General features: G+C 45.0%; 1 protein-coding gene across 3 annotated transcripts in view; it reads right to left on the bottom strand.

Moving 5' to 3' along the window:
- RALGPS1 (Ral GEF with PH domain and SH3 binding motif 1) overlaps positions 1-23,333 on the bottom strand; it is a 309,463-nt gene extending 286,130 nt beyond the window's left edge. For all 3 annotated transcript variants that reach the window (XM_069986819.1, XM_069986820.1, XM_069986821.1), the window contains exon 1: positions 23,233-23,333. The gene's annotated coding sequence lies outside the window, so the exon portion shown is untranslated. The remainder of the gene's footprint in view (positions 1-23,232) is intronic.
- Between the last annotated feature and the right edge of the window lie 1,819 nt (positions 23,334-25,152).

Genomic DNA, 25,152 nt, shown 5'->3' with positions numbered 1-25,152 from the left:
CTAACATTACATACATTACAAAGTTGTATAACTTTGTAATGTGTGTTATTTAGTGAATAATTGTTGTCCAGCAAAAATCTTTTTCTTTAAAATCAACTGGTGTAGGAAAGTTTAGATTTGCAATTTACTTCTGTTAAAAATTTCTTGTCTTCCCATACTTATTAGCTGCTGTATGTCCTGCAGGAAATATTGTTTTATTTTCAGTCTGACACAGTGCTCTCTGCTGACATCTCTGGCCGAGACAGGAACTTTGTCTCGGTTTTCTATGAATCCCCATAGAAAACCTCTTTTTCTCTGGACAGTTCCGTTCTCGGCCAGAGATGTCAGCAGAGAGCACTGTGTGAGACTGAAAATAAAACAACATTTCCTGCAGTACATACAGCAGCTAATAAGTATGGGAAGACTTGAGAATTTTAGCTTTGCAACAAATTAAGGTCAGACGGTTCCCTGTCGCTGATGTACACCCTCTATATGCAAATGTAAACATTGTGAAAAGGGTGACCAAACAAACACCAACGTTATAAAAAGAAGAGGCAGAAACAATAGGCTGATAGGACAAGACATGTACATATTCACAGTGTAGCCTTGTGTATATACAGTATATACAAAGCACTAGAGTCAGTTACAGGAGTAGAGATAAGTGGACCTCGGGTTTGGATGAGCGTGCTTGAGGTTCGATCATCTCTACTTATGAGTGCTACATGATACAAGAGATGATAGTAGAGAGCGACTGAATGCCAATAAGAATAAAATCACACTTAGCATCAGTGTCCCTTTAAGTCTGGCTGAGGGAATAAACACATCACAAAATCTTATTTATGACTCCTTGGCAACCGGCGGCGGTCACTGACTAACGGGGCGGCCAGACGTCTCCAGCTCCTGTCACTCTATCCAAAAGACACAAGATCCTATTCAGCTTACTGGTTATTTCTGCACTATATAATATTGGAGATAGGGTTTCCAGCCCATAGAAGAGGTCACTTTATCACCTTGAAGTTCAGGTGGCAAGTGTAAGGTGAAGCCAGAACTAATGTCCTGGGGCGAAAGGGAAATCAATGTCCAGTGTCCTGGGGTATAGAGTAACGGAGTCCATTATGTGTCAGGACACAGTCCGGGAAAGGTTTTTAGTGCAGTGTAGACTATTACTGGCTCTGGTGCTTACCTGTTTAAGCTGATGAGGCAGGCACGTTTTCAGCCATATATAGGGGCGGAGTCTCATCACTGCAGGTCACCTATCTAGGCTGCTAGTGTCCGGCCAGGTCAACGGCTGAGACTCATAAGAGAGTTGGTGTCTGTTCACATTATGTGCAGTTTTCATGCATTTTCTTTCAAAATAAATTTTTTATAGAAATATTAACCCCTTCAAGACCAGTCTAGAAAGTGCCTCAAAGGGAACCAATCAGCACATTTGTCTCAGAGCGGCTGCCACACCTCGCAGCCAATGTCTCCAATGGTGTTGGGGGATCCGAGCTCAGTGGTCTTCATGCACGGTAATATACTTTTTAACCCCACCCACGAGGCAGGAGAAGAGCCGTGAACTAGTAATCTGGGCTGTGACTAGTCACGGCTCTCTGTCCTGTCAGCGCACTCTGCAGGGTAAAGGCAAGGAGGTTAGAGGTTTATTCATGTGATAAGGTTATTGCCAGTGTTGTTACGCACATGGTGATCCTAAATATATGTACTTTTTTCTTTTCTTTTTCTACATTTATTACTGCATTGGGGGCTATGGGGATTATGTGTGTTTTTCACTTTATTTACTTTTTACTTTTCCATTTTATTTTCCTGTCCCACCATGGGGACTCCACTATCTGGTTGCCTGATGACAGGCTAAACTGTATTCTAATGTACTGTGCCTGTCATAGGTATAGCTGATCAGACTCTGCCTTAGTGCTGAGCCTGATCAGCCGCTGTAGCTATGAAACAGGAGGTCTCAGGGCTACCATTGGGGCTGTGTAATCACTTCGCACAGCCCGAATTGTGAACAGAGGGAGAATTCTCCCCTATACATGCAGCGATCGCACTGAACACAGGATCTCAAACATTAACTGCAGCAATCCGAGCTCCACTCGGGTCTCTGCAGTTGAGGAGGGTGCTCTGCTATCACTGACAGCCAGGACCCACCGTTTCATCTAATGGTGTGATTGTATGGCCATGAGCAGTTATGCAAAAACAGACATACAGTTACATCCTTGGTTGGGAATGGGTCAATATAAAGAGACTAATTGAGGCTCAATGCATCTGTCAATCACATGACTGATTTCTCTGTGAGCACAGATGACCAGTCCTTCATGCATTTAGTCTTTTTTTTTTTCTCTTCAACCAGCACAAGACTAAAAGGCTGCCTTCAGGAGACTGGGCCTGGATATAGTAAGGTTAACTGTTATATAGCTGACTTCAGGAGACTGGGCCTGGATACAGTAAGTATAGCTGTTATATAGCCGACTTCAGGAGACTGGCCTGGATACAGTAAGGTTAGCTGTTATATAGCAGCCTTCAGGAGACTGGGCCTGGATATAGTAAGGTTAACTGTTATATAGCCGACTTCAGGAGACTGGGCCTGGATACAGTAAGGTTAGCTGTTATATAGCTGACTTCAGGAGACTGGGCCTGGATACAGTAAGGTTAGCTGTTATATAGCCGACTTCAGGAGACTGGGCCTGGATACAGTAAGGTTAGCTGTTATATAGCTGACTTCAGGAGACTGGACCTGGTTACAAGTAAGTATAGCTATGTTATATAGCTGCCTTCAGGAGACTGGGCCTGGATACAGTAAGTATAGCTGTTATATAGCTGCCTTCAGGAGACTGGGCCTGGATCCAGTAAGGTTAGCTGTTATATAGCTGACTTCAGGAGACTGGACCAGGATTCAAGTAAGTATAGCTGTTATATAGAAGCCTTCAGGAGACTGGACCAGGATTCAAGTAAGTATAGCTGTTATATAGAAGCCTTCAGGAGACTGGACCTGGATACAAGTAAGTTAAAAATCAAATTAAAAAGCGACCTGTCACCCCGGGCAGCCCCTCTGATTACACCCCAGGACCTCGCTCCTGCCTGATTTCCTATGGCCATCGGACTTATCTCCGCTCATTTTCATATTGAAACTCTTTAAATTGCCACAACACTGTAGTGACCGAGCCGTGGCGATTTAAAGAGTTTCCCCACTGCCGGCATGATGTGTCAATATGTGGGCAGGGAAACAATCCATTACTTGCATTCACTGTCTGTAGGTCCGCAAAATCTACGGACGTGTGAATGCAGCCTTAGGCACTGAGGCATGCAGAAAACTAAGAAACAGCTGGAAAGGAGGTTTAAGTGTATCACAAAAAAACAGCGATGGAACACTCACATATAAATTTTTTTGTGGAGTGTTCACCCTGTAAAGTGACCATATGCAATTTGTTTAGAGGAGGCAATGGGTAGTGGTCTATTCCATTTACACAAACAGAGCATAGTCACAAGAGACACTGTTCAACCTTCTCGCTCTGGATCCGCAGCTTATTAAGCAGAGCCCTGATGCCGCTGCTGCTGTCAGGAAGCCAGTTGGAAGATTTGAGACGTCCCGTTGGATAGAAAGCTGGCTTCTTAGCAGAATGACTAAATCCAATATACACTTTCTTTTTAGGGGGGGGGGGGGGGGGGGGGGGGGTACCATTTTTAGCAGGCCACATGCAATCACAACTCTCAGTGGGTCTTCTATCTAAACTAGGCTGCTTTCTCACAAGGTTCTGCACTGATAAAGATGACATAAGTGAGAGGCCGAATAATGCCCAGAGTAGATGCCACCATGTTACCGGTTGTAGCAGTGACTCCTGGGTAGTTGGACATCTAGCGTTATCACTGCACAACCTGAACCAATGATGTGCGCTTACACGTGGGGAATATGCTGGTTTTTTTACTCATTATGGGTTTTAGTTATGGGGGCAGCCATCTTCCCTCAGTGGTTTATAACAGCATTTAGTTATAATGTTCATTCTTTGAGCGGAGAGGAGAGGGAGTGGACAGGCGCACGCTCTCCCATTCGCTCAAAGCAGCACACTGAGCACGACGGGATTCCGCTGCGGAATTGTGCAGTTTTTGCTCAGTGTGAACCGACCTTAATATGTGCACACTGAGGAAAAGGGGAGGAATTCAGCTTGAAATTCCTCCCGTAAAAAATGTACAGAGCAAAGTCCCATTGTGTTCAATGGGTTTTCTGCTCTGTTGTTCACACTGCAGAATTTCAGAGCAGAATTTTCTGCCGCAGATCTGCTAGAGGAATCCTATAGAAGTCAACGGGGGCTTAAACTCCGCTTGCATTCTGCTTGAATTCCACTTGAATTCTGCTTGCATTCTTTTTCAATTCCTCGAGAATTGCTCAGTGTGCACATACCCAAGGAGGCTGTGCCAACCACCTCCTCATGACTACAGAAAAAACACAAAGTCTCAGCTTAGGACGCATTCACATGTTCTGTGCACAGAAAGGGAGAGATTTATCAAAGGGTGTAAAACTTAGACTGATGCAAACTGCCGACAGCAACCAATCACAGCTCAGCTTCCAGCTCTGGTGAAAGGAAAGAGGAGCTGTGATTGGTTGCTATGGGCAGTTTGCACCAGTCAAAATTTTACACCCTTTGATAAATCTCCCCCAAAATGTTCAACAAACCAGACTTACGAACCTCCCAACATCATGTACCATTATGATGTTGGGAGAGCAAGTGTACTAATGCAGCTGCTCGGAAACAGTAATAAAATAATAAAATAGACCGTAATATGATATATTGAAAATGTGTCTGCAATCGTGGATTTGCAACTACAGACACATTAAGGGTCCACTGATTTCTATTGGGCTATTCACACTATCCATCGTTTTACAGATCCGCAATCAGTTCTGCAAAAAAAATAAAAAAATAAAAATAAAAAATAGGACATGTCCTAGTAACTGCAGAACAATTAGCCAATAGAAGTCTATGGGGTCCGCATTTTTTTCCGGACATTATGGATGTTACATCTGTAACATATGCAAAAAATACTGATCAAAGATTAAAGAAGTAGTTCACTAAAAAAAAAAATTTCTTGGCCCCCCCGGTAGCCACCGGCATGTATACTCACGGAAGCTGTCATTATAGGCCGGAAGTCACTCGCTTCCATGCATTCTCTGTGGAAGTGCATGACTTCCGGCGTTCAATTTACAAGGCAGAGAACAGGAGTCACAGCGCTGGCGTATGTGAGCCGGATTTAAACGGCACCGCGGGACGGGAACAGAGCCGCGTCGCGGGACATCGATCAGCTTCGGTGAGTATACATGCCAGCGGCTACCTGGGAGGCCAAAAAATTTTTGGGGTGAACTGCTACTTTAACTTTCAATCACCTTCCCATTTTTTGCATGGATGTACTATGGTGAATTTTTTTGTGGATTGTGGACAAAGATTGTGGCCAGTATATACGGTCCTGAAAAATTACTGTAAAATAACGTGTGAATAAGGCCTGAGTGGTAAAAACGCTCTGGAAAGTCAAAAAGTTTAATTTCAAATGCTCGAAGTACACAGAACAAAAGTACAAAGACAATACAGAAGCTACCAACATTACTAGGACATCACAGGCAAAGCAATAACCGTGTATACAGTAACTAAGTTAATAAAATCAAGATAATAAATAAAAGCTTAAAAAATAAAAATAAAAAAAGGATCCAAAAACAAAGTAATGGAAATGACAATCATGTATTTTGCTCTATTGGGATTAGTTCATTTGGGACAGAAAAGCTGCGGATAGTGCAGGTATGTGAGAACACGGCCTCAGCCCTTACTGACGTATCAGGTTATGCCGTATAACCTTCATTTAAAGGATTATGAATAAGCCATAGAGCTGGCGGCAATACACTTCTATATGACTCTGCCCCAAACCTTCACTTTTGTTTTTAATCTTGAATAGTTTTGCTGGGTTTTCCATTAACATGATGGCGGCTACAGGTGGAGAACGGAGCGGAAAGTAATTATTTAGGTTTAAATAAACCAGAGCTGCCCTAAAATAAAAATGAGATCTTCTAGAAATCAGCCGGCTCCTGCCAAGAGAAGCAAGAGGGATTTCCGCTGAGTAATTAAGAGCTTTTCTGCTTCTACGTGTCCAGAGACACCGGCCGCTCCGAGCGACACGTCACATGCAGCACCGAGCTATTCTGCTTCCATCTATTTCTGTTTCATCCCAAGGAAAAAATGACGTGTACCAACAAAACCTGATGACACGTCTCCAGCGTGTGCTCCATTTACTGCATGTGGGAAACCGCCGCTCTGCCCTAGTCACTTCAATGGGGTGGCACTGTCATACCAGACACATCCCAAGGAGAGGATGGCACTGTTTCTAGAAGCAGCAGCCATGTTTTCTAATCCTGAACACCTTTAAGGCTTTGTTCACACAACATAAATTTTCAATTAATAACAGCAGTTGTTGCAAATTGCAACACTGGCCGTGATTAAATTGAAAATTTACATTGCACTAAAGTCAATGGAATCCAGGCCAGAGTGTATATACATAGTACATATATACACACACATAGTATACACTCCGGCTGGGATTCCAAGGGGCCACAGCGAAAACTGACGTGTCAGTTTTGTGCGTCTGCTATTCATTGAATAGTGGCTGCACAAAACTGATTCACACAATGTAGAGTGCGGTTCCAGCCACACTTTCAATTGTGTGCAATGGGTAATTGGGATGCGGGCACACCAAAATGCGCACGCATCCCAATTCTAAAGAAATGAAGGTTATCCGTCCGGTACTGCAGTAACTTCACTGACATTGGCCGTTCACTGAGCTATTCAAGTTCTAAAAGATGCCAATTTTGGGGGTTGTTTACATCACATAAACAGATAGTTTGGGAATAGAATAAAAAAAAAGAAAGTTTAAAATAATGCAAAAAAAAAATTCTTTCCAGACTGGAAAGAATACACCACTTCCTGCAGGACATACAGCAGCTGATAAGTATATAAAGACTTGAGATTTTTAAATAGAAGTAAATTGCAAATCTATATAATTTTCTGAAACCAGTAGATTTGAAAGAAATAGATTTTAGCTGGATTGCCCCTTTAAGACACATTCAGTTGCATGCATGTGGGAACACAGTCTATCGCCTTCCTTTATATTTCACTATCCAGATGGATCCCCTTCACCTCTGGCTCCTTTTCTGCTGTAGACAATATCCAGGGTATCTGCAATGTGTATTCCTACCTTAAACTTTACTGTACCTAACTATTCATACCACGTATATGTTTATTACCTTAGTCCAGTTTTTACACCATTATTCTGGCGCACTTTTACACATTTTAAGCCCCTTCCTGTAACGTTACTCCTCCACATACATTAGAAAAAGGTCAGCTACGCCTATCATCTCTATGTGACTGCTGACTAATGCGTATGGCTCCTATATGGCCTCTGCACTCCTTGCTCCACCATGACGTACGTCCGGTTTGACACCCTGGAGTAGAATACCTCCACCGTGCGGTATCCAGTATAACACAGCACAGATACCTTCTGTTGGCCAGGACATTATGTAACACAAGATGGCCGCCTCGGCCTTCGGCGAGCACGACAAGTCGGCTTTAAATGAACCTAGCGCAGAATAAACACACCTCCTCTCTGTAGCCGCGATTGTCTCACAGTAAGAACGGACCTGAGGGACTACTTGTACTGCTGGGTGGTGAATTATTGATGCACAATAGCAGACGGGCGGACGTTGCTGTTAAACAGCTGCCCAGATTCAGCTCCTAATCAAAGACAGCGCTCAATAGCGGTTCCTAAGTCTGCGAAAAGCATCTGAAATATTTATCTGGTTATGAGTCTGCAGCGTTTTGATTTATGCTCTCATTAAAAGGCGGAGAGACTAACACGACACTGCAGCTGTTATAGTGAGGGCCAGCGCCACGTCCATACGTATCATCAGCCTAATGGAATAATGACCTGGGAAGAAGTAACCTGCCGAGCGGCCTCACGTGTGAAAGGAAAATTATTCCCCGGGGTATAAGTGGCTGCTAGTACAGTGTCTAAGATTATATATATTACTATGTATAATACATGTACTTTATGTATCAGTAATATACACTGGACAAAAGTCTAGGCCCCCTCCATGTTTTACCACATCCCATATAACACCCTCTGCAGGTGGAGCAGCTTCCTCTCCTCTATAAGATTTTGGCAGAGTATGTGGGAACTTTTCCTTATTCATCCAGAAGACATTTGTGAGGTCAGACACTGATGTGGGGAGCGGCTGGGCTCACAATCTCTGGATGTTGGATGGGGTTGGGGTCCAGGCTCTGGGTCATGTTCCCTCCACCACCATGTCTCTATGGACCTCACTGTGTGCAGTCATGGTGGAACAGAAAAGGCCGAACCCAAAACTGTTTCCACAAAGCTGGAAGAGACGATTTGTCCAGAATTTCATTAGGATTTCCCTTCACTAAAGCTAAGGGACCGACCCCTGAGGAGCCCCCCCATAGTATCCTCCTCCACCAAACCTTACACCCAGCACAATGCAGTCAGACTGGGAACATGCTCCTAGCATCACCAAACCCAGACTCCTCCATCAATCACGTGACAGAAAACGTACAGTGGTGGTGGCGGCTTTACACCTTTCCATCTGGCATTGTGCTTGGTAATGTAAGGCTTGCATTCAGCTGCTCAGCCATAAATACCCATACCATGAAGCATCTGGTGGGCGCAGTATTTTTTACTTTAGATTTTACATTAGAACGACCCATCTGTTACTAATGTTTGTAAAGGTAAAGGTAGGAGCTGGATATTATACATCTGGGGCAAGAAGAATAAGGCTATTTTTTTTTTTTGCCATTTCGCAGCCATTTTTTGGACGGCCACGTTTAGTGCAAAAATGACAGCCGATCAAATAAAGCTCAAAAAAAGGATTTTGTGTGAACATAGCCTAAATAAAACTTCCAAATTCATAAGAGGCCCAATACTAAAAATTAGTGAATTTACAGCAAGTTCAGGTTCACAAAATCTCAAACGCTCAGCATTTGACTCCCCTAGGGTTGCATCCATCTTCTCCAGCCACTGGAAGTCAAATACCAAGCATTCAGGGTTTTGCAAACTTGAACTTACTGTAATATCGTTCATCTCCACCCAATACTTTGCTCCATAGTGCAGCATTTGTACGTGTTATTAGCAACTCAGGTAACATCACCTTCCTTCATTTAGTTGTCCTACAATGGAACCATATGGATTGGCAAAGTGCCGAGACCTGATGTCACAGATTCTCTATCTGGTTGCAGTGCTTTCCCTGAGATGTATTGGCATGTGTTAAAGGGGTTATCCAGCGCTACAAAAATATGGCCACTTTTCCCCCTACTGTTGTCTCCAGTTCAGGTGCAGTTTGCACTTAAGCGCCATTTACTTCAATAGAGCTGAGTTTCAAAACCCCACCCAATCTGGAGACAACAGTAGGGGGAAAGTGGCCATGTTTTTTTTGTAGCGCTGGATAACCCCTTTAAGCTCCATTTACTTCAATGGAAGGGAGTTTCAAAACCCCACCCAAACAGGAGACAACAGTAGGGGGAAAGTGGCCATGTTTTTGTAGCGCTGGATAACCCCTTTAAAGACTCAGAACCAGCAAAAGAGACCCATAATCTGGCAGTCTATAGTACAACACCGCAGCGTAACCCATGCCTTAGGCTCTCTGTGCAGCTTTAAATGTCAGGCTAGATTGGCGGTGACATCTACTGGAGTGTGACTCCATGTAACCAGCATCACACAGGCTCCTTCCTCCTCTTCTGGACGTGACTTGTCAGCAGGTTTCCAGATAAAGACGGTTTCATCCGTCCTTAGCTGCAGAACCTGTATATAATCTAGGAAGAAATCGGCATTCATGAAAGGGCATTTACGGCAGCGTGTAATGCACACGCTCACTGTATAGGCTCCTTTGCTGTGGTTTAACTCCTTTGCTGGGGTAAAACTACAAATCCCAGCATGCCCCCCTGCTCATAACAAATCAGCCTTACAGCTGTGACGTATGTAGTTGTAGCTTTCGGTGCTGTCTGTAGAAGAGTCTACTCCTAACCTGCTTAAATTCATGAGGACATCTCAGATTAATGATTGACAGAATGAGGACTTTATGACAGCAAACATAGGGAAAAAAGGCTAAAAAAAAAAAGAAAGTACAAAGCAAACATGTATCATGTAAGCCTCTAAATGCACGATATACGTGTCGTCTTATCTTAGCAACAACCCCTTTCCTATGTGTTATTGGATCATGAAGACATCATGAAGTGGTCCATATGCTAAAAGCAGATTCCCCCCCCCGCCACCCCGCCACTACAGTCTATAGGATAGAATTTTGGCTGTGCAGGCAATGTCCCGTGCCGACCCCGATCCTGGAAATACTAGAGACGAGGACAGTACGAAGAGTTTATGTTTTTGATAAATTATTAAATATTAGTAGTAGTAGCCGGATTAGGGCCTGCTCACATTACGGATTCAGGGTTGAGATTCCGCCGGGAACCTCGATCCGCGGACTGCGCGACGAATCCCTCCTGCTATGTCTTTGAATGGGAGGGCTCCGGAGAGCTGAGGTGCACGAGCCCTTCTATTCAAAGACATAGCAGGAGGGATTCAGCAGGGATTCTCGGCACCGAATTTGTAGTGTGAACAAACCCTAAGGCTGGGTTCACACTGTGTTTTTGCTGTACATTTCTTTTCATCCTTATTATGCAGAAAATGGATGCATGTGTGCATCCATTTTGATCCATTTTTCCACTGACTTGTATTATAAAAAAAAAATCCAAACGCGTTCTTATTTTTTATTTTTTTAGAGTACACAAAAATGTAGTTGACCATGTTTTTGTTTTGATCCGTCTTTTATAATAAAAAATCAATGGAAAAACGGATCAAAACAAATGCACACAAAAAAGAAATTGCAAAAACAGCGTGAATCCAGCCTTACTCCTTCAGGGTATGTGCACACTGAGCAATTCCCACGGGGAAAGGGATTTCCGTCTGTCCGTGCACACTGCGGAAATTTCCGTCCGGAATTCAATCCAGAATCCGCACGGAATCCGCTTTCCGTCCAAAGAATTGACATGTCAATTCTTTGGGGGGGGATTCTGCCAGAGGAATTATATAGATGTCAATGGGGCTTAGATTCCGCTCAAATTCTGCCAGAGCAGAATAGGCGAGGAATTTCTAGCAGAAATCTTTCAGCTACAATTCCTTGAGAATTGCTCAGTGTGCACATAAGGAGATGTGCACACTGAGGAATTGTAGAGGAATTCCTGCTTGAAATTCCTCACCTATTCTGCTCTGGCAGAATAGGGGCAGAATGCATGCGGAATTCAAGCAGAATTTTAGCCCCCATTGACCTCTATAGGATTCCTCAAGCAGAATCCACCCAAAGAATTGACATGTCAATTCTTTGGGCAGAAAGCTGATCTGCGGCAGAAATTTCTGCTCTAAAATTCTGCAGTGTGAACAACAGAGTGGAAATCCCATCGAACACAATGGGATATTGCTCTGTTCATATTTTTTATGAACTTCAAGGAATTTCAAGCTGAAATAAGAGCGGATTCCTCACCTTTTCCTCAGTGTGCACATACCCTTTAAAAAAAAACAAAAAAAAAACGATAACAGGTTCTCCACACTATATTATGTCCTACTAGAGTCCAGATCTAATAGTCTATCCCTGTCCGCTCCTGCTTTTTGCTGTATATTTTTACTATTTGAGTCCCATGTAGAGGCGCTATCACCAGCTCTCAGACACACATTCACCAGCATTGTCCCCTGACCAGGGTTGGCTTCAACATGACATAGAGTTGTCTCTGCATCAGTAAATCCACAAGTGCCATCGCCTGCCCAGGAACCTGGATAGGGAAGAAGAGTATGGGGCAGGCATCGCTAATAAAGCTAATGCTGTAATACATGGCAACCAATAAACAGCTGTCATCTATATAGCTAGACTGGCACAATGCTGACAGATGAGAAGAGGAGAACCGTCCCAGCAGCCACCATCTCCCATCCCAACCTTACTCTAAATAGCAGATTTTTAAGAAGATTTTGTTTTGTCTATATACCTATCTATATACCTAGCTGTGATTTCTACTGGATCTTTCCAGCAAACATTTTCAAAACCTCATTTCCCAGAATCACCCTAGGAATGGATGAAGTCCCCAGCTCGCTCAGTGTGGGATATAAGCACAGCCCATGGATGAGACTTGTGACTCCCATCGTCATGTATTGAACATGCAGGTAAAATCCACAGCTTCTCCGTCCCATATAAATTTATCCTTATGGTACATTCACACATGGGTGGTTTTTCTGCTAAAAATAGACCACGGGTTACAATACAAAGCCCTTATGGATTTTTGCACATGTCCGTGGTAAAACTGCTGCTAAATCACTACAAGAAAATGTGGATTTTGAGCCGAATCCTCCATGGACTGACCACTATTACTATATAAAGCGGTATTCACATGTGATGCAATTTCACTAGAAGGATACAGTGCTGCAACAATACAGCAATGTGTGCACACAACCTAAAGTTTGCAAAGTGTGGATATTTGTATAACCCAATCCTCGTATATTGACCTGTGCCAATCGACAGCAATGTCCTCCGCTGTGGTCCCAGCCCTACATCTGGGAGTGATCTGCAGTCATGAAACCCCCAGACCCCGTATTGTGACTGCAGATAGGAATGAATCAATCGGCTGATTCTAGAATCGATTTGCACCCGGGGACAATCGCACAGAGTCTGTGTTGGACTTTTGGCACGGCTAATCGATTTTAGTCTCAGAATTTTATTTTTTAAATAAAAACATATGGGACAACTCTGACCCCCAGGCTGGATGTAATGTAATACAACACACACATTTTCACGTTTCGTGACGTTGCCGCCTATCGGGTGTATTTCATTAGAGCCGCAGTCTTCCATCCAGGTTGGTAATTACTGGAGAGATCACGCCGTCCACAATAAGAACAGTCAGCGAATGTACAGAACGAACGTGTGAAGATGAACAAGATACAGAGAGTAGTACAGAGAGCATCTGTCAGACAATCCCGGCTTGTTTACCGTGTATTCTGGTTATTTCCTGCACTCGCTGTAATGCTGACGCACATTCTCCAGTCATCACGGCCAGGTAGACGCTGCGCTTTTACATGTGATGCTCAGTGCTGGACTGAACAGGCAGGAAACATTCAGGCCTTATTCCCATGTGCCATAATCTATGGATCCGTATTTCTATACTCGAGTTATGGTCTGTTTACATGAAGCGACAATTCGCCCAATCAATCGTTTAACGATTTTGAAGCAACGATTAGAAAAATCGTTGGAAAAATTGTTATTGCGATCTTTTTTAAAAATCGCTTATGCCCATCTCACACATAGGGTGAATCTTCGAAAGACTGTTTACACAAAGCGAGCTGCAAATTTTTAGCGATCGACCAACGACAATTTGAGAACACGTTGAAAGATCACAATGAACGATTTCTCGCTCGTCGTTTGATCGTTCGCTGTTTACACCAGCCGATAATCGCTCAAATGCGATAGTTATTGCGAAAATTCGAATGATAATCGTTCCGTGTAAACGCACAATTAGAGAACATTGATGTCTACTGGGCTATCAGTAGATTACAAGGATGCAAACCAATCCTGGATATGAAAAAAGGACATGTCCTAGTGCGGACCCAGATTTTCTTGCGGATTCGCTCATAGAAATAAATGGGATCCGCTATTTTAGTCCCATGAGTCATTAGTAACATGTTATAAGGTTGAGTTTCTTAAAACGCACTTACAGAAAAAAAAAGATGCCCAATCTGTAATTTTTAGTGGATTGTAGAGGTGGATAGCAGGCGGAATCTATGGACATGAAAATAATAAAAATGATGCCACTAGCTAGAATCACAGATCCGTATTAGTGGTGGATATTACAGACGCTTCCGCAGATTATGGAACGCCCCATAGTATTTTTCTGCACCACAGATCACGGACGTGTGAATAGGGCCATAGGAATCTGTGGGACTTTGATCGTAATTGCCAAAAAATACAGGTATGTGAATGAGGCCTAAATTACAAGTGAACCTTTTTTCTCCCAACAAATTATTTGACTCCAGGAGAGTCACTCTAAACACTTAACCATCATTTAACCATCCAAGACACCTGATTATTTTTAACTGAAAATATATTCTGTAAAAAAAGTCAACAGAATAGGTTGAGAGGTAGATTGATGAGAGTCCCACCACAAATCACCAGAGCGGGGATGGGAACGTCCTAGGTCCTTGTTAGTGGGGAACCTGCCACACTCCAGTTGTTGCAAAGCTACAATTCCCATCATACCTGGGCAGCTAAAGCTATATTGTTGGTTATCCAGGCATGATGGGAATTGTTGTTTTGCAACAGCTGGAGAGCGGAAAGTTCCCCATCACTTTACTAGACTATAGTTGTCACTCCTACATTCTTAGTGTGTCCATTTATGTGACCATAGGGGTCCTAGCAGTCACACACTTGTCACTTCATCTGTAGATAGGTAATACATTTTGCATATAGGTAAACCCCTTTATATTGGCACATTACAAACACATAACAAATTTTATTGTTTGGGGTCTGAGTGATCGGCTTCTGATCAGCCAGGAAAACAGAATGAGACAGCTGCACAATATAGTCTATGGTACAAAGACACGGAGAGAGAGGCACATGGCACTTCCTGTCCATCCTCCTCATTCTACTTATCAAGAAAATTGATCCTGTAACCCCCTATCCTAAAACTCGTAAATCAGTGGGGTTACAACTAATGGGAAAGGAGGTGGATTGCCCCCTAAGTAAATGGAGTAGACAAGTACATGATTGACCACTGCTCCTTTCATTCTCTATAGGACTTTCAAAAATTGACCTAAGGCGACCATGCAACTCCACACAGATGTTATACATGGGTAGATTTGAACCCAGGGCCCCAGTGCTGAAATGCAACGAAGCCACCATTTTATACAACCAATTTTTTCAAACATCTTGTATCAGCATAAAAAAAAAAAATGTTCGCAGCACCTCAGTCCAGTGGTCCGGGGGTAGCACCGCGGCTCAGTGGTCCGGGGGGGGTTTGGTTCAACAGCACCGCGACTCAGTGGTTGACATTGCTGCTCAGCAGTTCCAGGGTGCTGTATCTTTCGGTGTTTACCTCCACACGGACCAATTTGAGAAAAAATAAGGTTTGTGCAATAATGCGGCATATGTTGGCACCATAATAATAATATATAGTACAAGGCACCCGGTTGTCACTTCTTCCAAGTACCAGAAATGATGGCCTCCATTGTGGAGAAACTTAGAGATTTTTGGCTCTCACCTGGTATATTTCCCGTACTCCGCACCGATCAAAGCTGACATCTGATCTCTGTATTATACGTTGTGCCATGCTACCAGTAAGAGCACAGAAGCCTATGTAAACATACATTTCGGCAGTCAGTAAACAGTGCCTGGCCTTTCTCCACGGTGTCCACCTGTACATACTTGCTGCAGTGTACCTGCTCCCCGCTAATCCGTCCCTTAATCTTCTAAGAAAGCGACTCTTTGTCAGCCCCAGAACTGCATCTCAAGTGTGTGGTATAAATCAGCAACGTTCTCGTCTGCAGAAAGTAAAATATTACGCTTGAAGGGCAGGTAACAATGCTTTCCCCTGGCGCTGGTCAATGCCTCATTGTCTGCTCCTTTCAACACTCAGATGAAGTTCAGCTTCCAAAAACTCAGCCAAAAAAATGTTCTCAGGCAAAAGCACAATACAGCAGTCAGAGGTCGCCCTGCGTCTTGTGTCTCCTCAAGAGCCGCACTTGTGATGGCGATGGTCTCATGGCCGAGCGGCCACAGTGAATACGACCTGTAGACCTCACCACTTAAGAATCTTCTTCAGATTGGTCATCAAGAAAGGAGTTTATAAAAAAACACAGTAATAATAATGGAAAACTAAAGCTGAAAAAGTTTTGCCCAACAATTTCGATTCACACAGTAGGACAAATAAATAAATGAGTGGGGAGAAGAGCTTGGGTAAGCGCTTCACTCCCTGACTGGAGATAGACACTTTAGCAAGTTTATAAGGCCTTCTCATGCTGCGAGTAGCGAGATGCGGTAAGAAGCACCTAGCAGAGCACTTCTCCCCACTCATTCCAGAACAGGCAGGGGGAAAATTTTTCCCTCCAGCTGTTGCAAAACTACAATTTCCGTAATGCCTGGACAGTCAAAGCTTCAGAATGATAGGAATTGTAGTTTTGCAATAGCTGGAGGGCCGAAGGTTCCTCGTCACTGTTCTAGGGATTGGTAAGGTTCTGATGCCCAGACTCCGACCAATGAAACGTCTGTCAAGTCAAAAAGTTTTTCTCAAATGATAGGCGCACTTTAAACTGGACCAACCAAAGGATACACAGCGGTAAGACTACAGCTGGGTGCGCCATAGTTCACAAACCTAACAGATTTAACAGCAGCGTTACTTACAATGCACATATAGGCCAGCTTTCTCTATTGGAACCCAATCCAAAAAATGAAATATTCCCCAATAAAAGACCCTTCAGATGAATAGCTGCTTGATCCGATTAGGTCTGTACAGGTTTTCAGCCTCAGGATGCAAGCATGGATATTTCCATTCACTGAAAGCAAGCAGACATCTTGAAGATGTGGAAAGTCCCCTCAATGACGCCCCCACCCCCTTACAGCAGGTGGTGATCTCACTATTTCATTAGATTTAATCACAAGGCAATTTTCACCGTGGATGAATCATCTGACCTCACAAGTCACTGGGCTATGGTCACACAATCGTGACAATCTTATAGTCCTGATGGAGATGCACCTCCCCCTGAGCAGGACGGAGTCACCTTGGTGTCGTCTCCTTGAAATTATCATTCTGGCTTTACAGTAATTGAATTATTCCATGAGAGACAAAGAACAAAATCTCCTTCACACTAATGTTTTACCCAATGACAAAAATCACAAAAACACATGTAGTAAGAAACTTAACAAATACCATCTTCCTTCCTGGCTGAACCGGCGGAGTCCTGACATAACCAGAGACAAGAAAAACCTCACAAGAAAGGGAAGTATTCTGAGATGTGACGGTGCTGTATATATAAAACACACAGAGAGGATGTGAATGACGGAGACATTGTAAACTGTGCTGGATATACACACAGACTCACACAGTGATGACGGAAGGGCAGGAGAAATGGCTGCCGGTACATGCGGGCAGCACTAACTTCCCTCTGTTGATGGGTTCCCGGCAGTCGGACCACACCAATAAGGGCCCTATTACACAGGACGATTATTGTGCGAAAATTCGTCATATCGTTCGAACTTAAACAATAATTGTTCTGTGTAATTGCAGACAACGCTTGAGAAATCGTTCATATGTTGTTGATCATTGATTTAGATCTGAACATAAAATTATCGTTAATCGTTTGCTTTAATTCCACATTCGTTCGCTCAAGTTCCGCATTTGTTCACTTATCGTTCACTGTAATTGCACATCGTTCATTGTTTTTGTTGGGATCAGATGGAATAAACGGTCATAGTAACGATCGCAATAACGATTGTATCTAATGACTATTGTTCTGTGTAATAAGGTGAACAATTTTAGGTTAACGTTAAACAATCTTGTTTGCAATCGTTTATCGTTAGTCATTAAAAATCGCTCCGTGTAATAGGACTCTTAGCCTGTTAACCCTGTTCTGCATAGCACACTACACTACACTATTATACGCTGCAAACAAAGCATATACACTTGTGAAACAAACTAAACATAGTGACTAGTAGGCAATCTTCATCTGTTAAAGCCTGTGTCTGGCACCATGGGTATGCCATGGATTATGAAGGTATCCCAGCGAGGGCGCACCAAAACGTGATGTTCATTTACCTTCCATAGGTATCAATGTATCAGTTAGAAAACAGTAGAGAAAGTGGTCTTATACCATGCAGAAATGAAGATGGCGCCGCTCTTGTCCAGTGGTTGTGTCTGGTGCTGCAGCACAGTCTCTTAATGGAAAAGGTCTTAGCTGCAATACTGGGTACAGCCCATAGACAAGACTGTCTGTGTTTTTGAAAGAAAATTAAAAATTAAGAAAAGAAAAAAAAAAAGGAGCTGGAATATGACTGTTCAGGGAACTTGCTCCATTACTTTGCAACAATTAAGATAAATCCCTTCCACTGTTCCACTTTATAGGGAAAAGATATTTGTAACCTTTCATGTAGATCAGTGAGCGCAGCGCTAATGTTACAGATCCATCCCATCAGGAAGAGCTGAGAAGCCGCTTTTCTTCTGTCTCCTTCAGCCTGAGCACAACAATGCCAGAGCAGATAAGAGATGTCAAAACTACTTTCCTGCAGTGTCTGATGTCAGGACGTCGATCTCCGTCACGATAAATAAGCAATTTAAAAGGTTGAAGGAAAAAAAACCCTGACCATAAATTGCACCACATTTACCATAGTAGTCAGTGGCCAAATAGCCAGTAACTAACAGCAGCTAGAAACGTTCTAGCTGACAGTATGAGGCTCATGTCTATTAATGTTTATTCGAGTCTCAGTGTGCACACGGCCCGAGACAGACCTTACTTTTATATGAACAGAAAATCAATTTATTCCAGACCTGTACCAGTCACATCCATGAATATTGCATGACCAATTCAATAATCTCATTTGTGTACACTGACGGTAATGCTGAAGTCCGGGCTATCCACGAGACATGTGCGTCCTTGGTGTAAAGGACACAGGAGGCTCCAACTCTACAAGACTATCACCCTCGTCATATTCGCATAGACTGTAAGCTCCTGAGAGCAGGGTACTCACTCCTATTGTTTGGACGGCTGATTAGTTTGTGCACTGTTCCCCAGCTGTTGCGAAACTACAATTCCTAGCATGACAAGGCAGCTAAAGGGATGTCAGGCCATGCTGGGAGTTGTAGTTCTGCAATAGCTGGCAAGACACAAATTACAGGGGTCATTGTTGTAGTGTCCAACTATCTGTACACTGTACAAAGCTGCTGAATATGTCTGCGCTATATAATTAAATATTACTCTTAGTAAAATGACTCTCACATAACACCAGTTATCTATACAGAATATAATGTTTTTACCAACATCCAATAACCTTATCCAAAAGACAAAGGCCACAACTACAGAGGAGCAGACACTCCTCTATATATAGAGTAACCAAGATGCTTGTCCTGGTTGCAGCTAAAGGGAAGCCACCAGCCACAGGTTGGAGATGACATTTTCTCAATTACCTTCAATAGGGAAGTCAAAATTTCATTCCCATATGAACATATCCTAAAGCAAAGGTGTCAAACTTGCAGCCCTCTAGCTGTGGCAAAACTACAATTCCCATCATGCCTGGACAACCAAAGCAAAAGCTTTGACTTTTCAGGCATGATAGGAACTGTAGTTTTTCCACAGCTGGAGGGCCTGAGTTTGACAACCTTGTCCTAAAGGTTAATGGTCACATGACCAATAAGTCACCCGGTAGAGCTATAAAGATAGAGAAAAATTTAGTATGTCCTTTACCAATAAAGCTTGAGTGAGATTTACTATTCTGCATCAGACGCTTTACATTATATGTAAGTCAAGTAAGCCCGTGCACTCCGTAAAAGGGGAACTATAAGCCGGTTAGACGAATCTAACCTGCTGATAGCCTTCTATAGCGCTGAGGAGGAAGGCATGTCTCTTACCTTCCTCCAAGGCGCCAGTCCCACACTGTTACTCGGGGTAAACTCTGCTCTGGAGCACCGTTAGGAGCACTGCCGCGTCACCCGGCCCGTCCTCTCCATTGATTTTAATTAATGGACACATACCTTTCTCCTCTGCGTCACCCAGCACTATAGGGGGCTATCAACAGGTTAGTTCATGCTAATCTTATCGGAAACATACACATCTCAGGCACTCTTCTCTCTTCTTTACCACGGAAGTGTATACCCGGGTGAAAAAAGGTGAAAAAGACTGAAACGCCCGGGGATTGGATATACTAACAACATGTGAAAGAATTGTATACTAACAGGTGTAAGATGCACATGTGTCTGAACTTTGTTTTTGAGATCTAAAAAGGAATAAAAGATGGCGTAATGAGCTTTACGCTATTTGGTGACATCTTACAGGAGCGTTTGCCTTGTTTTGGACACCGTAGATCCATGCATTGACGCAGTACAAGCGTATCCGGAGCGCGCCTGTTCTGACCTTCAGCATAGTAAGCATCTCATGTGCACTCAAGGGACTTTTCACAGCCGGCGCAGTCACTTTCACTATTGTTTTCAATCTGACACAACACAAAAGCACCCAGTGCAATGAATATCTCCATCATCCCACCCAAGAACAAGAAGCTTCTTCATGCAGGGACTAGAGCGTGCGTATCATGGAGGCAGCCCCAGGGTTGTTGAGGGAACAGATACTGGCATTCTCACTAATATCAGACCACAAGCCTTGTCATAGGTCAGCAATGTGTACACCTAAACATAATGCACAAGTGCTTATTAGACATCCGGCACACCTCTGAAAAGCACCAAACCGTATCACGCTCCATCACCACCCCGGTGCTCAGCTCTACCACCTCATATCAACAAGCATCCCGCGGTTTTTAAATCATATGTAGAATACTCCTACTACTAGTTTACTAGGTTTACTATAAGCGACCCTATGAAGGCAGGCAGAGATTTCCTGCATGCCCTGACAACCTCTGTTTCAAAATGACAACTTCCACCATACCAGCAGGGAGTTGTAGTTATGCAGCCACCAGTTGGGGGCCACTAGTGTACGATATCCAATGGGATCACCAATGGGCATGCTTCAGATACAGGACAGAAAGGTGAGCCACTGGCAGCGGCAGCACAAAGATGTCCAGACGTTGAAACCACGTCAGGTCCACAGGTTGGGGACCACTCACGTACACCATCTGATGACATCACCAGGTGAATGTTAGGCTCCACGCTTGTAATTCCATTCTGCGGATCAAGGGTGAGCACTGTGCACTATATACAGGATGAATGTATACAGCACATGGCTATATACTGTAGTTATTCAACCCCTGCAAAGTCACAGGTAAAAACATCGGTCCTGCGGGACCGACCTGCAGTACAACGTATATAGCAATAAAGCTGGAGCCCTCGTAATACATCATACACAGAAATGCGTGGACATAGAAGACCCTGAAATACTTTGTAGTCCTGAGGGGGTGAAAGGTACAAGATAGGAAGAGTCAGACCACACATATCGCTGTGTTCCCATTGTTGGAGTTCACAGTAGGGGACACAATTTGCACCCACTTTCTTGTCTTGGTTGGTTATGGGGTTCACTTGCAATCTTAGTAGCACTGAGCTGGGATCCAGGGAGTACACTGTACTTATCAGAGCCATAAATAACCATACAAACAATTCATCCATATTCAATCCGTGCTTGTTCTGTTTTCTTTTTTGTTTATTTTTTTGCTGTTTTAGTGATGTTTAAATTTAACATATCTGCAAATCAAAATTATGCAAAAATGGCGCGTTATACAATTCAGAATGAATACAGACACATCATTCTGCCCTAATATGTAGGAATGACATAATAGTCCAGCACCCAGAGCATAGGGTGATACAATGTTTCACAAATCACAGGCACCGCTATACTCTATAAACATTGTTCCAAAGACAAGAGGGAGATATAGGTCAGCACTCCATGAATATACGGGAGAGGGCGGAATAGTATGTGGTGTATGTGACCGTGCCTGTATACAGAGGGAGGAGGGTCTGCAGGAACAGATACCATTTGTAAGGATTTTGTAGGGACGCTGGGATACAATGAGCAGATAGAGAGCAGAGGGATTATAACGCTGTCTAAGAGGAGGCGGAGGAGGACGGGAAGGAGCTGCAGGGACGTCTCATGCACAAGAATAGCAAATGTTATATAGAAAGCGGGCCACAATGAGGGGGCTGCAGGGATGTCAACAGCAATATGTGCATGTGTGTGTGTGTGTATATATATATATATATCAGCATAGAGGACAAGGCCGCTGATGTGCTCCATACATATAAGATGATATATGGAGCAACTGCTGGAACTGAGGAGGCAGCTAAGAACACGGCCGTCATACACGGGGGCAGCAGGGAACATGGGCACCATACAGGAGGGCGGCAGGGAAAACAAACCTCATACGGGGGGCAGCGGGGAACACAGCCGTCATACACGGGGGCAGCAGGGAACACGGCCGTCATATGGGTGGCAGCAGGGAAAACGGCCGTCATACAGGATGGCAGCAGAGACCACGACCGTCATACAGGAGGGTAGCACGGAACACGGCCGTCATACAGGAGGGCAGCACAGAACAAGGCCGTCATACAGGAGGGCAGCACAGAACAAGGCCGTCATACAGGAGGGCAGCACGGAACACGGCCGTCATACAGGAGGGCAGCACGGAACACGGCCGTCATACAGGAGGGCAGCACGGAACACGGCCGTCATACTGGAGGGCAGCACGGAACACAGCCGTCATACAGGAGGGCAGCACGGAACACGGCCGTCATACTGGAGGGCAGCACGGAACACGGCCGTCATACAGGAGGGCAGCACGGAACACGGCCGCCATACATGGGGGCAGCAGGGACCACGGCCGTCATACAAGGGGGCAGCAGGGACCACGGCCGTCATGGGGGTGTGTGGAGGTAAAGAGTCAGGAGGAGGAGTAGATGTAGTGGGGGTCAAACATGAGACGACACATAATTTTGGGGTACACATACTTATATATCATAAGTGGTGGTGTTGGTATATATATATATTTATCCACACACATATTAGATAAAGGGTGTATACATCTGCATAAATTATATATCATACATGACAGCTATAAATAGTAAAGGTATATACATCATATAACAATGACATGACTGTGTGTGTATATATATATATGTGTGGTATGATAGGGGGGCACATATTTATGAGCGATATCTATATATTACATATCATACATGTGGGATATATATATATTAGATACAGGGTGTATAGGTCACATTTGGGGTATTTATATTATGTATGAGGAAAATGTTGGGGGTCTAGGCTATAGAGATTCCTGTATAATAAATATATATATGCGGTGTCTGTACGTTAGATTTGGGGGGCACATATAATGTATGAGGTAAATGTTGGGGGTTACAGAGATGTATATGAGGTGCTCAGGTATATGGGGCTCAGCCATGTCAGCAGGTGCACTAGGTGGGTGTGTGCCCGATGTGTGAGGTGACTGCGGGGGGTGTATGATGCCGGGGGGCTGACACTCACCTGTCCCTCCGCTCCGCTCGCCCCGGCCTCTCCCCCTTCCGACATTTAATTCTCCACCAGGAACATGGCAGTTCCGACACATTGAGCCAGACTTCAGGAAGCGTCAGGTGCAGCGAGGAGCGGCGGCCGCCACAGCCAATCAGCGGGCGCCTTCTAAGAGCACAACAAACGTCCGACCAATCAGAGGCGGCGCGCGCCGGGAGTATGCAGATGCGCTGGTGTGGAGCAGTGCGCAGGTGCTCGCCCTCAGGAGGATGGATGAGGCGCTCATTGTCTGCAGTCAGGCTGCCCCCCTGTATATAGGAGAGATGGAGGGGGAGGATAGAGGGGCTGCCCCCCAGTATATAGGAGAGATGGAGGGGGAGGATAGAGGGGCTGCCCCCCCCCCTGTATATAGGAGAGATGGAGGGGGAGGATAGAGGGGCTGCCCCCTGTATATAGGAGAGATGGAGGGGGAGGATAGAGGGGCTGCCCCCCAGTATATAGGAGAGATGGAGGGGGAGGATAGAGGGGCTGCCCCCGAGTATATAGGAGAGATGGAGGGGGAGGATAGAGGGGCTGCCCCCCAGTATATAGGAGAGATGGAGGGGGAGGATAGAGGGGCTGCCCCCCCCCCCCCCTGTATATAGGAGAGATGGAGGGGGAGGATAGAGGGGCTGCCCCCCAGTATATAGGAGAGATGGAGGGGGAGGATAGAGGGGCTGCCCCCGAGTATATAGGAGAGATGGAGGGGGAGGATAGAGGGGCTGCCCCCCAGTATATAGGAGAGATGGAGGGGGAGGATAGAGGGGCTGCCCCCCAGTATATAGGAGAGATGGAGGGGGAGGATAGAGGGGCTGCCCCCCAGTATATAGGAGAGATGGAGGGGGAGGATAGAGGGGCTGCCCCCCCCCCCCCCCTGTATATAGGAGAGATGGAGGGGGAGGATAGAGGGGCTGCCCCCCTGTATATAGGAGAGATGGAGGGGGAGGATAGAGGGGCTGCCCCCCCCCCCTGTATATAGTAGAGATGGAGGAGCTTCCCCCCTGTATATAGGAGAGATGGAGGAGCTGCCCCCCTGTATATAGGAGAGATGGAGGGGCTGCCCCCTGTATATAGGAGAGGGGGAGGATAGAGGGGCTGCCCCCTGTATATAGGAGAGATGGAGGGGGAGGATAGAGGGGCTGCCCCCCAGTATATAGGAGAGGGGGAGGATAGAGGGGCTGCCCCCCAGTATATAGGAGAGGGGGAGGATAGAGGGGCTGCCCCCCAGTATATAGGAGAGATGGAGGGGGAGGATAGAGGGGCTGCCCCCCCTGTATATAGGAGAGATGGAGGGGGAGGATAGAGGGGCTGCCCCCCAGTATATAGGAGAGATGGAGGGGGAGGATAGAGGGGCTGCCCCCCCTGTATATAGGAGAGATGGAGGGGGAGGATAGAGGGGCTGCCCCCCAGTATATAGGAGAGATGGAGGGGGAGGATAGAGGGGCTGCCCCCCAGTATATAGGAGAGATGGAGGAGCTTCCCCCCTGTATATAGGAGAGATGGAGGAGCTTCCCCCCTGTATATAGGAGAGATGGAGGAGCTTCCCCCTGTATATAGGAGAGATGGAGGAGCTTCCCCCCTGTATATAGGAGAGATGGAGGAGCTTCCCCCCTGTATATAGGAGAGATGGAGGAGCTTCCCCCCTGTATATAGGAGAGATGGAGGAGCTTCCCCCTGTATATAGGAGAGATGGAGGAGCTTCCCCCTGTATATAGGAGAGATGGAGGAGCTTCCCCCTGTATATAGGAGAGATGGAGGAGCTTCCCCCTGTATATAGGAGAGATGGAGGAGCTTCCCCCCTGTATATAGGAGAGATGGAGGAGCTGCCCCCCTGTATATAGGAGAGATGGAGGGGCTGCCCCCCCCCCCCTGTATATAGGAGAGATGGAGGAGCTT

Source organism: Dendropsophus ebraccatus, chromosome 10 (assembly GCF_027789765.1).
Source record: "Dendropsophus ebraccatus isolate aDenEbr1 chromosome 10, aDenEbr1.pat, whole genome shotgun sequence".
Classification (NCBI taxonomy): domain Eukaryota; kingdom Metazoa; phylum Chordata; class Amphibia; order Anura; family Hylidae; genus Dendropsophus; species Dendropsophus ebraccatus.
This window is presented reverse-complemented; position numbering and strand designations above follow the sequence as displayed.